This window comes from Rhineura floridana, chromosome 11 (assembly GCF_030035675.1).
Source record: "Rhineura floridana isolate rRhiFlo1 chromosome 11, rRhiFlo1.hap2, whole genome shotgun sequence".
NCBI lineage: Eukaryota > Metazoa > Chordata > Lepidosauria > Squamata > Rhineuridae > Rhineura > Rhineura floridana.
Genome location: NC_084490.1, coordinates 3461991 through 3474651, shown reverse-complemented (window position 1 = coordinate 3474651; position 12661 = coordinate 3461991).

Genomic DNA, 12661 nt, shown 5'->3' with positions numbered 1-12661 from the left:
TACAATTCCAAGCACCCTTAACAAACTACAGTTCCCAGGATTCTTTGGTGGGAAGCGATGTGCTTTTAACGTGTGCAGTGTACTAAGACTTAAATAATATTTTGAAAACCTCTTTCTAATTATTTCAAGGGAATTTGGTGGCTGCTCAGGGTTAGATTGTTTAGAAACGATTGACAGGAAATTTACAAGGGGTTGTGAGAGCATTACAAAGGTGTATGTATTAGCCTTTGGGGGTGGAAGAGGGCAGAGATTAAGAAGCCCCCCCCCACCTAACACAGAGAGAGAGAGAGAGAGAGAGAGAGAGAGAGAGAGAGAGGTGTGCCCTGATCTACAGCCCGCCGGAAATCAAGGTGAATCAAGTTCAAGAAGCAGAAGAGCACCATCTAGAGGTGAAAAAGGGAAAGGACATGGCCGGTAACAAACAAAGGTAACGCAGCCCAAGAATTTAAGAACGAAACACAGGAAAAGAGCTCAGCCCCAGAACTGGTCTGGGATGACAGAGCTGAGACCTACCATCTGTGGCAAATGAGAAGACTCTGGCCATGTGCAGAGTGGCATTGGCTCATCTCTCTCCTGCAAGCCACACACCCCAAGCACCTTTCAGGCAAGGCGTTATTTGCAGGACCTGAGCCTCATTTTGTTATAGGGCCATCAGAAGCCGTCTTCTGCCAAGGCAGACCATCACTCTGCCTAGCTCAGGAGTGTCTCCACCGGCTGGCTGTGGCTCCCCAGGGTCTCATGAGGGAGTCTTATGCCAGGGATCTTCCACATGCAAAGCAGGTGCTCAGCCGCTTTACATAATAAATGTGTATCGCCCTTCCTCAAATGTCATCCCAGGGCGGTGGTGCAGTTTCAAAACAGACCCCCAGCACCTGTCTTTTTTTTAAATAAAATAAAAGTATGGCAAAGGGATGATTATCATAGCCAAACGGGGACTGGAGAAAGGTTTTTCTGGGAGGCAGACAACACTCAAGCAGCAGACTGGGGGTGGCCCAGAGTTGAAAGGAGGAAGGCAACCAGTCAGGATTGCTGGGCAGTTCAAGTGAGATCCCCCCAGACGGAATGAGAAATGCTTGTTCCCTTTCACCCTGCATTAATTACGGCCTGTTTCTGCATCAGGGCTCAGCCCTTGGAGCAGGTGGACAAAATGCAGATGCCTCTGAACATATGCAGAGTGCACTTTGTCCACCATATGAAGGACCACTGCCAGCACCCACCCACCCCCACATCAAGATTTACAGGGCAGCCTTCTTCAAGCTGGTGCCCTCCAGATGTTTTAAACTATAACTGATGGGAGTTGTAGTCTAAAACATCTGGAGGGTGCCAGCTTGAGGCAGGATTCTCAAGTGCAATAAATGACTTTGAACTTGCAAGGTGAAATCCCTCCCCATCTCTTGTTGTTCCAAATTGAAGCCCAGCTTCTCATCAGCCCAGCTCTGACTGTTGGACTCCACTTCCTTTGGCAGGAAGATGGAGAAACCTTGCCTCTCTCCCCCCCCCCAGATCATTATTACCACCACCGTCCTTTACCTGGGCTCACCTTAGGAAGCCTGGCCATTTGGATGCAAATCGCCAGTGAATATCCTCAGAGGCTGAGCAGACAAGACTCCCTGCTGATCGCCCAGAACAGCAGCATAAAATCTGTGCCCCCCCCAGAGAGACAAGCCCACCCCCAGCCAGTCTCCCTTCCTTTGGGCCAAGACAGATTGCTGGGGGGGGAGTAGGAGGGGGAAGGTGGGGAGAGGGGGAGAATAATGTTTAATACATTTCTCTGCATGCCCAGCAGGCAAAAACAGAGATAGGCACACTTAGAAAGAGCTGTGCCTCTCCAAAAACAGGAGAGGGAAGGGTATTTAGAACTCTTTCCCCCCCCCTTCAGAGGTCAATCCCTCAAAATGTTCTCAGGTTCTTTGTTTTTTGAAACAGACACATTTTGGGTGCTAGAGCAACCCCCCGTGACCCCCCAAAATCCTTGCAAAGCCCAATCAGGCAGGCCAGTCTTACAATCATCATCATCATCATCTGTTACCCGCCCTTCACTCAAAGGTCCCAGGGCAGGTTACAATACTTTTAAAATACAGTATTAAAAACAACCTACAATCACACAACAGGGTCCTAAAAACATACGTCCTGAGTGTCAGAAGTGTTCGCCTAAAACTGTACAATGAAATAGCCGGACTCATCTCAGTGGGGAGGGAGTTCCACAATTTAGAGGCCCCCACAGAGAATGCTCTTTCCTGGGAAAACACATACCCCTCAGCTTCTGAGAATGGCAGAACCACCAAAAAGCCCCCCTCCTGCTGACCTCAACACCCAAGAGGGTCTGCAGGGCATTCTGAAAGACAAGGAGGCTGATGCCACGATTCCTAGCCACAGGGCAGTGTTTCTTTTTTAAATGTGCCCCCCAATCCCTGTTGTCATCCCCCTTCTTTCACAATAAAATACACTGAGCACTCCTTTCAACTATATATTTACAATTCATTCAGGTTTTTAATCCTTGGCTCTTATGGATACACCCACATTTTGTGCTTTTAATTCTTCTTGATAATTTTATGCAAGATACATACAATTGTGTTTCATTTGCATAAATTTGACTCTTACCAGCAATGGGGCCCCACCCTCCTAACCACTGGAAGGGCTGCTGCAGTTTGTTCTGGCTCCTAAAATTTCATTCCCTCCCCCCCATAAATTTGCAAGTTTATACTTTCCAGTCTTAAGGGCTAGAAGCTTGGTTGTGGGTGTTTTTTTTAAACCAACTAACTAAAGTGATGTAGCAAGAGCAATTAGGAGCTAGAATGCAAGGTCTGAGCAAGTTATAACAATGAGATTAAATGGGAAACCTATTAACATAACCATCATCCAAGTCTATGCTCCTACGGCAAACGCAGAAGAAGAGGAATTGGAGAGATTTTACGCAGAAGTACAAGAAGAAATAGATCACACACCAAAACAAGATGTTCTGATAATCATGGGAGATTGGAATGCAAAAGTAGGGAACAGAGAAGAATTAGGAATAGTGGGGAAATGGGACCTAGGAGATAGAAATGAAGCAAGAGAAAGACTTATTGAATTCTGTGAAGCCAATAATTTGTTTCTTGCGAACACATTTTTTGAGCAACCAAAAAGACGACTGTACACGTGGACATCACCATATGGTCAATATAGGAATCAAATTGATTATATAATTGGTAGCAGAAGATGGAGAAGTTCCATACTTCCTGCAAAAACAAGACCAGGAGCAGACTGCGGTACAGATCATGAACTGGTCGTATCGAAAAGCAGAGTAAAGCTAAAGAACAACAACAAAGCAATCATAATGCCAAAATACAATTTAAATAACATCCCAGAAGCATACAAAGATCAAATAAGGAACAGGTTTGAGGCTTTAAACTTAGTTGACAGAGAACCAGAAGAACTATGGAATGAAGTCAGAGACGTTATCGGGGAAGAAGGCAAAAAGACAATACCTCTAGTTAAAAAGAGAGACCTCAATGGATGACTGAAGAAACTCTTCAAATGGTTAAAGAGAAGGAAACCAAAAGCAAAAGGAGAAAGAAAACAGTAATGATTTGAAACGAATGCTGATGAAAGTGAAAGAGGAAAGCACAAACGCAGGACTACAGCTGAACGTCAAGAAGACTAAAGTAATGACAACAGAAGATTTATGCAACTTTACAGTTGACAATGAGGACATTGAACTTGTCAAGGATTATCAATACCTCGGCACAGTCATTAACCAAAATGGAGACAATAGTCAAGAAACCAGAAGAACGCTAGGACTGGGTAGGGCAGCTGTGAGAGAACTAGAAAAGGTCCTCAAATTCAAAGCTGTATCACTGAACACTATAGTCAGGATCATTCAGACCATGGTATTTCCGATCTCTATGTATGGATGTGAAAGTTGGACAGTGAAAAAGGCGGATAAGAGAAAAATCAACTCATTTGAAATGTGGTGTTGGAGGAGAGCTTTGTGCATACCATGGACTGCAAAAAAGACACATAACTGAGGGTTAGAACAAATTAAACCAGAACTATCACTAGAAGCTAAAATGATGAAACTGAGGTTTTCATACTTTGGGCACATAATGAGAAGAACAGATGTCACTGTTTCATAGGGTCGCCATAAGTCGTAGTCGACTTGAAGCCACATAACAACAACAACTAAAGTGGACAGGATGTTGAATTCTGTGCCTGTCTATACCAAATTTCATGTTTGTGTGGGATGCACACAATCCTCTTTATAATTCTCCCTATTCAAAAATCATTTGAGCCATCTAAATAGCCACTTTTAAAAAACAAAGAAAGACTCCAGAGTAAATTTAAGACAATCTATTTCATTCAGACCAACTGGTGTTTAAAATGATGCAAGCTTTCAAATCATACAGAAATCTCCCAGCTGGATAGACAGGAAAAACAAAATCAGAACAGTTTCAGTGTAAGGCACAAAATACATCTAACACAAAAACTAGATTTTCCTTAACTTTGGATGGAGATTCCAACAAGCAGAAATGCCCCTATTCTGTAACCAAATTGGAGGAGAGTGGGGAGGGGTAGCCAAAATGGAGTCCTCCAGACTCCTGCCATGGCCAATGGTGGTCAGAAACGATGGGAGTTGGAGGCCAACAATGTCTGGAGGTTCCCAGGTTAGCTATCCTCCTTTCAAGTGACTCATGCCAACGCTCAACCTATAGCCCTTCAGACTACAAGCAGGGGCACATGTGACGGAATGCACCTCCAGACCAAGGCCAATAATAACAAGAAAACAAAAAGGAATCCCCTGCACATAGAAATCTAGCATGTCAGTGGGAAAGGTGAGCTTGAATCCTTCTCCCTAGTCTGCTACAGTATCTGCAGGGAACTTGTTTTGAAACTGAAGGGAACTCAATCATGCAAAACCCACACCTAAAGCTCTAGGGGTCTTTATACACCCTATAGCACCCCTTGCAGAGACTAGCAAGAAACTCCCCTCACTACATGTGTGTGTGTGTGTGTGAGCGTGCACAAGCGTGTCAGAGAGAGAGAGAAATATATTCTCCTATGCTTATGAATGAAGCTGCAGATTTAAGGGGTGCTGGTGGAAGAGGGAGATCCTGCTGAGATATACAAGCAACAATCAAAATAAAAGATTAGCTGCCGCTGGGCCCAACACACACCATGCTGGTCCTTGCACCTACTGGTGCATAAGCACAAAACAGAATGATTGGCACAGCTGGCGGGGGGTGGGGGGGAGGAGATCTCTTCAGCGGCAGAGCACCTGCTTTGCATGCAGAAGGTCCCAAGTTTAATCCCCAAAGGATCAGGCAGCAAGCAATGGCAAAGGCCCTCCTCTGCTAAGGCCGTTTCCGAGAAGCCAGGGGCAGAAGAGGACAGCAGGAGCTTGGTGGTCCCAAATCACCACCTTTGTGACTCTTTTCTGGCGGCCTCCAAAGCCCCAGCACCAACCAGATGGACAGAAGCCAGCAAAGCTGCCCCCCCCAAAGGAGGGAATCAGTGGTAGTTACTGCCCATTGGGACTGGTGGGGCGGAAAGCAGGGAGCCCGCAGAAGGCAGACGCAGAGCCAATGACAGGCAACGTGATTCTAGCGATGTCCCCTTCCTCCTCCTCCTCCCCCTCCCTGCTGAGCTCTACAAGGGGCAACCCTGAGATGAAGGAAGAGGGGAGCTGACAGGTGGGGTCGTCCCCCTGACCTGAAATAAGAAAGTAGGCAGGGGGGGGCTGGCTGAGGCTGGTGCCCCTTGTGCCCTAAAAGACCATCCTCCACTGGATGGAATCAGACCAGGGCCGGATTAAGCTGAGGAGGGCCCCTAGGCTGATTGGTGTTTGGGCTCCCCTTCTCCTCTTAGGCAATATTTTTCTCAACCCCCTTACAATGGTAATGCGTGTAGCATGCATGTGTGCCATCAACCAAGATGGCGGCAGAGGCTTCAGCCCCTTAGGGAAACCTCGGCCGCCATCTTGATTGATGGCAAGCCGCAAAAAACAGCGGAGAAAAAGGTAAGTGAAGCGGAGGGATGGCGGGCAGTTCGGAAGCTCTTGTCCCACGATCCGCAGCTCCTGTCCTGCTTCCGCTGGTCACGGGCCCCCAAGGGCTCCAGGCCCCTAGGCTTCAGCCTACTAAGCCTAATGGATAATCCGGCCCTGAATCAGACGCCACAATTGCCAGTCCACGCAGCTAGGCTTGCCCCATATTCAGTCATCCAGAAAAGATAAAAGAAAGGAAAAAAGACTCCTGCCATCCCAGTTGCCCATTCACAATACTTGGGTTTTCTCCATCTCCTTTCCAAAGGAAGTACCTTCTCTGCTGCTAGGTTAGAGTGTTCTCCACCTTGGCCAACCCCTCGTTGTGCATCCAAAGAGAGGCATCCCCTCTCGAATAGATGGTGAAAGCCTGTTAGCGGAGGGATGACTGTCATAAAAATAAATTGCTATCTTGAGAGGGAGAATGAGTCTCTAGGTTTCGGCTAGCCCTCTTCATCTAAAAAAGGATGTTCTGTGCCATTCTCATGTCTGTCTGAAAATCTCCACAGGAAGGAGATTTTCCGTAACCCTAGACATACACACCCAATTTATTCTGGTTTAAGTAATCCAGAGTAACTATCATCTTCTAGTTCTATACTTGCAAGCAATTATATATAATAAATTTATATATAAGACAGTTTAGAAAGCAACAAACAGAACTTCACTCAAGCTTGCTCTGGATCCCTATAAGGATTCCGTTAATCACCTTTACGTTTATAAATTTATATATATATATATATATATATATAAACTGGGGGTAAACATGTATAGTGTATGAGTTTAAATCTCACTTGATTCTTACATTACTGTAATGTTTTGGTTATAAAAAAATAGTAAATAAACACACACTCCAAAAACCTTATGGAGTCAGCTACCTTTGCTTTTTGCATTCCCATTTAAGATTCCTAGAGGCAAATTGCAAATCACAGAAGGCAAGTCATCCATACTGAACTCACTAAGAGATCCTAACCTTTAAGCAAATTTTCTCCCCATTTCCTTTCCAAAGCAATTGTCCTTCTTGCCCTCCAGCAGATGAAGCCACATCAGTACCCCTGAGCCCCCAAACTGAAACTGACCCTAGCCCCTGCTCACCCCCTCTCCAGTGTACACAGACACCAGAGCAGAGGCACAAGGCCCTGGAGCTGAGAAGGCCCTGCTGGGCACCATGGAAGGTGCGATATTGAGAAGGGTGGAGGAACAAGCTGAGGCAAGACCAGCAGCTGTGGGTAGCAAGAGGCTCATCCTCTTGCAGGCGGAATAGACAGAAACAAGAAAGTGGCAGGAGCAGCGCCAGCCTTTGGCCTCTGCCAAAGCTTGCCGCACACAGTTGTCCTGTGGGGTTAATCCAACACTTTTGTCTCTGGCTCCCACCCATTGCCAGCATGTGGCCCTCGACAGAAAAAGGCTATCTACCTTTGTTTTAGCTCAGGGCTGGAGAAACTTGGCCCATCAGGGGCTCCACATTCGGCTGTGAGGCCATTTCTCCAAAACCGCACCCATCTGTGTATCAGCTATGAAGTGCATTGAGTGGCTTGGGCCAGTCACTGTCTGTCAGCCTAACCTACCCCACAACGGTGTACTGAAGATAAAAAGGAAGGGAGGGGGGAGAAGAGAGCCATGTAGTCCATCCTGAGCTGCTTGGTGGAAAATGATGGGATTGCTGTTGTTGTTGATAATAATAATAATAATAATAGTAGTAGTAGCAGTAGTATAGCTGACAACATAGTTTCTGAAACAGTAGGTCACCAGGCCTGAAGTCTTCCTGGAATTCCTTTCCCCTGAAGCTCTAGGTGAAACAAGACTGCCCATAGTTACTCCAGAAATGCACTCTATGCACGCTCAGAGGCAGTTTTACTATTCTACGCCAAAGCCTGGCTTTGGAGTCAGATGAGACTGAGAATGAAAGCCTGGGAGATGCCCGAGTATCTCATCAAAGCCACGGGCATCACTTGGACACAGTGAAGCCTTGTTTTCGGGTGACCAAGGGCTAGGCTGGTCTATAACCATTTTTACCCATTTTATTATTACAGATTACTTCAGCCTTTGGCTGGGCTAGACATTTATAAAAGCCTGTGGCACGCACGAGGGGAAATATTCCCATACACAGGCGAGCCACGCACTCGCTCGCCGGGGCCAGTTCAGTTTACACGGTTGCCAGGCAACAGTCTCTCTGTGCAAGAATTCACTTTGGGCCCATTAACAGTAACTATTTATGCCACAATGGTGGGGGCCCAGGGCCAACAGGCGGAGAGGAGAGGAGAGGGAGGGCCAAAGCTGCCTCACCCAAAAAAACCTTTTACCGGCACGCTTGAACCTAAAGTTACATTTAGGCTAGGTTAGAAGCCAAGAAAATGTAAAAATAAAAGTGGGTTTTAAAATTAAAATAAAATCTCATACTGACGGAGTGACCGCCTGCTTCTCAGGCTAGTGCAGAGGGCTTGCCTCTTTTTTGGTACTTTACAAGTATATGGTATAATATTGTATATTAAGAGGATAAAGTATACTGCTTGACGGTGATTATTTTAGGCAAAGTGCCCTTCAAAGCCCTTTGCAATTCTATACAATCCAAAACTGCAAAATCCAACAATTTAAATCATTAAAACATTTAAAATCCATCTCCACCCAAGGTGCACAGGCCAGCATATCATGCAGGAAAAAATAATCCCGCTATCTTAAAGACAACTACCAATGTACAAATCTTAATTTGCTCCCAAAGGCTATGACTTCAGATTGTCGCTTTGTAAGGCCTGTTGTAAAATTAACAAGGGCTGGGGCTTGTTCCAGTCTTACTTAGAATCGCAATCCGTAATTGAGGCCAGCAGCAGACTGCCAAAAAAACCACTGACTATAATTACTTTTAAAGACAGGCATCTCAGCGGGGCTTCAGAAGTAGATCTTAAGGGGCAGGCAGGTTGATACAGGTGAAAACCATCCTTAAGGTAGCCTGGACCCAAAAATGTTGAAAGGTCATCAACAGCACTTTAAACAGGGCCTCAAAGCATGCTGGCAGCCAATATAGCTGGCACACAATCCGGCTTCCAATAACACATCAAAAGTAGAGCACATCTGCTGAGAAGTACCAGGCCAAGTTCAAGGTTCTAGTCTTGGTGTACAAAGCCCTATACAGCTTAGGACCAGGACACCCGAAAGATCATCTTACCCCTTATATCATCAGTCGATCACTGCGCTCTGCAGGTGAGGGCCTCCTGCAGATACCATCTTATCAGGAGGTTCGTTCCGCACAACATAGGAAGTGGACCTTTAGTGTGGCGGCACCTACCCTGTGGAACTCCCTCCCTTTGAATATTAGGCAGGGAGCCATCTCTGCTATCTTTTCGGTGCCTACTGAAGACCTTCCTCTTTCAACAAGCCTTTTAAGTTGAGACTATCTCAGTCTGCTTCTGTGTTGGAATTGCTTTTTAATATGTTTTTAAACATTTTTTTAAAAACACAATGTTTTTTAACCTTTTTTTTAAGATGTCTTCAAAGCTTTTAAAATATGTAAGTTGTTTTGTTTTAATGTATTTTAAAGTCTGCTTTTATGATGCTTTAACAATTTTTTAGTGCTTTTGTTTGCCGCCTTGGGCTCCTGCTGGGAGGAAGGGTGGGATACAAATCAAATAATAAATAAATAATAAAATAAATAAAGCAGCCAAGATGGGCTTAAAGATTGTCACATGAGCTGCTGAAGCCTGATCCCATATGAACCAATTATGATCACCATCTGAAGATCTTTTGCCCTCACACCTCCACTGCAGACTTTCTGCTAGCAGCCCCTAGGGGAAAACAGCCTTTCCTGTAGTGGCTCCACATCAGAGCTCTGGAACACTCACAAAGCCCAGTTTACTAAATTTTAGGGGTAAGGCCAGGCCTATCTGTTTGTCCAAGCTTCTGAATGCTTAATGGGTTTATGCTACGATCTGAGGCTTTTCACTGTTTTCACTTTGCTATTTACGCATCTTAATCAATTGTCCTTAATGCGTTCATCTGTGTTCCCATGGCCAGGAGCCACCTTGAAAATTTACAAAATATGCACATCCCACCTTTTTTTTTAATAATAAACTGTAGATATATCTGCCTGCCTGGAAAGGCACCCCAGTTGGGTTGAAAATTGGATTTGTGCAGAGTCAAAACTGCATTACAGCGATTTACCCATCCACACAAAAGGGGATTAAAAAAGCAGTGTTGGAATAGCTTGCAGAAATACCCCAGCTTTGGAAAGGCCTCAAACTATCATGTCCAACTCCTTGCCAAAAAGGACGAATCCCACTAAAAGTAGCCTCACAGAAGACACCAGCCAGCCACAGAGCACCATCTGTGCTGCAGATAGGAGAGGAATTGCAACGCAGGGCACTTCCCCCGTCTGCTAATAAGGTAAAACTGGTAGTTTGAAGGGGGAAATGGAATCAGAAACACTTTATTTATTATTTGCTTTATATCCCACCCTTCCTCCCAGCAGGAGCCCAGGGCAGCAAACAGAAGCACTAAAAACACTTTAAAACATCATAAGAACAGTCCTTAAAATACATTAAGACAAAACAACGTTAAAAACATTTTTTAAAAAAGCTTTAAAAACATCTTTAAAACACGGTTAAAAACATTATGTATTTAAAAAACATATTAACAAGCAATTTGAACACAGGCGCAGACTGAGACAGGTCTCCACTTAAAAGGCTTATTGAAAGAGGAAAGTCTTCAAAAGGCGCCGAAAAGATAGCAGAGAAGCCGCTACAATACACAGGCCATTCTATATTAATTCTGCCTGTTGCAATATACGTTGCTTTTGTGTTTCCTAGATCAGTGACTCCCAAACCTTCCCCGCTCCCCACAGACCACTTGAAAATCGCTGAGGGTCTTGGCAGACCACTGAATGATTTTTCTGCTTATAGCAATTGCAATGTGCATTTTTAATTGTATTTTATGGCTTCTTCTATAAGAAATTGAAACCCGCCTTGGGTTTCTTCTACAAGACCCACCTTGGGTTTCTACTATGAAAAGAAAGGCGGGGTATAAATGTAATAATTAAATAAAAGAAGCAATTATTAATTAAGCAATTAATTAAGCAAGTATTACCATCATTAAAACCAAATATATTATGAAGACTAAACTTCTTAATCCTAGCCTCCCATTTACTTTATTTTGAATTCTAGCCTCCCATCAATTTGCAGAACATATGAATGATGCCTGCAGGCCAGCGGTGGTGCGCAGACCAGAGTCTGGAAACCCTGGCCCTATATTACACAAGGCAAGGGCAGCTCTGCTAAATGAGAACAAGCAGTCATCTAGCCCACCGTACTTGGCCAGATGCCTTTCAGAAGCCCACCATAAAGTCTGAAGGCAGCAAACAGCCTTCCATCATTTGTCAGTTTGGAGACAATGCAAAGCCAGATGTAGCCTTTTTGAGCCCAGATGGCACAAGCATGTTTGGGACTTGCAGTTCAGTTAGTCCTGCACCTATTCCATGTTTCCCCAAACTTAATAGGATTGTTTACCTTTGGGGAAAAATCCAGAATATCTTTCCTAGGCAAGATGTTCTAGGGTGCCCCACATATGCAGAACTGCTTCCTTCTCCCCCACACCCCATAACACCTGCTTGAAAAAAGACAGGAAAAATTGGGTGTGCTGCCCCAAAAGAAAATGGGTGGTGGTGGTGGTGGACAGAACAAAAAGTATTGTTTTAAAAAACTCAATTGCAGCCACAACACTCAACTGTGGAACCTCATGGATTTACAAGAGCAAGACATCTGTAGTGAGAGCCTGCCCCCTTGTGGTTCTAAGTAAGTCTTACATCACCCTTCCCTTAATCAATCTGGGAAACAAAAAACACAGACACAAAATGAGAATTCCGATTTATCTGTGATAAAGGACCAGAAATTTTGTGTGTGTCAAGAATATCCGCCCCCAAATCCCATCCCAAACTGCCAGTTTAAACCATGGGTTGCTCCAAACCTTCTCCCTTGTGTGATCTATTTCCACTTATCTTTCTGAAGACCAAAAGAGCAAAAGCAACGATGTGTGATCGGAAGCACCCAGTTTTCCACCCACCCTGCATGCTGCCTGCCAGAGTCCCACGCATCTTGAAAGCCTGTATTTAAAAAGGCCACAGGGCCACCATTTCAAATTCTCAGCAATTCTCATCCTGTGGGACTCCAGTGCATTTTTTATATATTGTTATTTTAATATATTATTTAATATTATTATTGTTATATAATTAATATATTATATTGCTGATGCTTGTATGAAACAAGGTTCTTGGTTCCCAAACAATAAAAAGATCCTAGTGTCAGAATGGGCAGAAAAAACAGCTGGTCTAGCCCAGTGGGGAGAAGAGCCTGGCTGGGAGTCCAGAGTCTGTGAGTTCAAATCCCCGCTCGTGTCTCCTGGGTAAAGCTATTCACCCCACAGGGAGTGGCTCAAGGGTTACGTGCCCTGCCACCCGTGCAGCCGTGGGCAAGCTGCAGAGTCCCAAGGAGCCCAGTTGCCCCCCAGCTGGCAGTTGTGGACAAGGAAGGGGCTGGCTTGTGCAGCTGTGGCCAACTGGGGAGGACTAGCCTCAGAGGAAGGCAATGGTAAACCCCCTCTGAACACCGCTTACCATGAAATCCCTATTCATAGGGTAGCCATAAGTGGGGATCGACTTGA